Source organism: Cynara cardunculus (genome assembly GCF_001531365.2).
Source record: "Cynara cardunculus var. scolymus isolate 2C chromosome LG 16, CcrdV1, whole genome shotgun sequence".
Lineage (NCBI taxonomy): Eukaryota > Viridiplantae > Streptophyta > Magnoliopsida > Asterales > Asteraceae > Cynara > Cynara cardunculus.
This window is the reverse complement of record NC_037543.1, coordinates 16,471,331-16,473,532: the sequence shown is the minus strand read 5'-3', so window position 1 is coordinate 16,473,532 and position 2,202 is coordinate 16,471,331.

The window sequence follows — 2,202 nt, the reverse complement described above, 5'->3', positions numbered from 1 at the left end:
TTTAGTTTCTCTGCCTCGGATTTCTTTAAGGCCTTAGTCTTCTTTTCTAGGTCCTTAGTTATTCGTTTGTTTAATTCCAGAAGTTTATCTTCCTCTGATTTTTTAAGAGTGCTGATGCGAGTCTTTTCCTTAGCAAGTTCGGCTTTTTCTTCGGTAAGAAGGTCAGTCTCTCTTTTCTAGAAACTTGCTTCTTTTTCCGCTTTTATCCTTTCAGATTTTTCAAAATTTAATTTCTCTTTTAATTTAAAGAAATYTTCTGAAAGTTTTATAACCCTTAACTCTAGCTCAGATGGAGTAGAGTTGGTTTCATTTGAAGTAGACTCACATACCTGATCATCAGAGTCGGAGGCAGATTCTGCTTTGGACGTGGCCATCAGGCAGATGAGTGCTTTGTCTTCATCATCTGATGAAGAATTAGACACCCAATTTTCTTTTTCGGCCATCAGGCTTCGCTCTCTAGGATTATACTTATATTTGTTCTTGTAATAGTCAGCATCCTTTACCAATCGTCCTCTGCATTCTTTGGAAAAATGACCGAGTTTTCTGCACCTGAAGCATCGAAGGTCATTTTTCCTTCCATCCTTGTCCTTTTTCCTCTCGTCTCTTCTGTCTTCTCTTCTTTCTTCCCTCTCTTCTCTTCCATCTCTTCTATCTTCCCTCTGATGAAATTTGGATGGCTTCCTTTCATAGGAAGACTGGTATCTTTTCCTCTTGAACTCTTTTTGTTCATAGGGTTTCTTGATGAACTTTTTCTGGAACAACTTTGTAATCAAGGCCAAAGATTTGGCAAAAGCTTTAATCTCATCATCTGATTCAGAAGTTTCTTCATCAGATTCTGATTCTACCACCAATGCTTTCTTGCTTTTCTTCTTGTGTTCTCTGGTAGGGGTCCTTGATATTTCCTTTTAATCGGCAGCAAGAGCGAGAGGTCCACCAATGGATACCTTCTTCTTCATTATGTCATTCTCTTGTGCTGCAAGCGCTCCGTACAGATCATGACGTGACCAGCCGTCTAGGTCCTGGTTTGCTTGAAGGGACATAGACAGCTGAGTCAATTCATCGCCAAGACTTTTTAGGAATAAAACATTGTTTTCTTCCTTAGTTCTGRAGATATCGTTTCGACGACATTGATTGATCAATGTGTTGAAACAATCGTATGTCTTCTGTATCGGTTCATCAGGAAGGGCCTTGAAATTAGTGTATTCGTTGAGACATTGTGCTCCACGATTTTTCTTCGTTTTTGCCCCTCCTTCCAGTTGGCTTGCCAATTCATCCCATAATTCCTTGGCTGTGGAACATGCATCGAGGGATTGGAAGATTTCATTGGGTATGGCTATGATTATCAATTGTTTGGCCTTCTTGTCTGTCTCTACCCTTTCTATGTCGTCCTCATCCCAATTCTTCTCATCCTTGAGCATATAGTAAGCAGGAATTTCCGCTGTGGTGTTTGTTCCTGGAACTCTTGGAACAAGAGTTTGTGGAATGTAAGGACCCTCCATTACATATCGCAGGAGGTTCCTGTCCATTCCTTCCAGGAAATTCACCATTCTTATCCTCCATTGCGGGTACTCCTCTCGTTGAAGAGTTGGAGGCTTGGTGAGGGAACCAACACTGTATGCGGAATTCCAGTTGGCCATTGAGAATTTTTAAGAAAAGAGAGATTTTACGTTTTGATGAGAGAAACGAAAAATTGAGAGATTTTGGATGATCGTTTTGATTGGAAAAGCAATCAATTGGCTTTGATACCAATTGTTGATCCCAGATCTCTCAATAACACTAATAATCTAGTTAAAAATAACCAAATTATAGTGTTTTAATGGAGAAAGTGATGAACACTCAAGAATGAATTATAAACACTAAAGAACAGTCTTGAACGTCAAAGGTTTCACTTTATTGATAATAAAAACGTTAAAGAGACATTTAGTACAATAGGCCAAATCACCTATTTATACTAGAAAGCTAATTAGATGATAACTATCTAACGAGACTTTTTAGCTAATCTTCTATTTACAGATAAGTTTATCTAAACTGTAGATAAACTTTAATATTAAGATAAACTTGAAGTGTAGCTGTCGACTTGTCATCTCCTGCTATCTTCATTTGTATGATGAATCATCCTTATCTTTAAATCTTCATCGTATGCCTCTGGATGAATTGCTGAAGAATTCTCCAAGTGTTGTTGAGCAGAGGGGCGATGAAGAT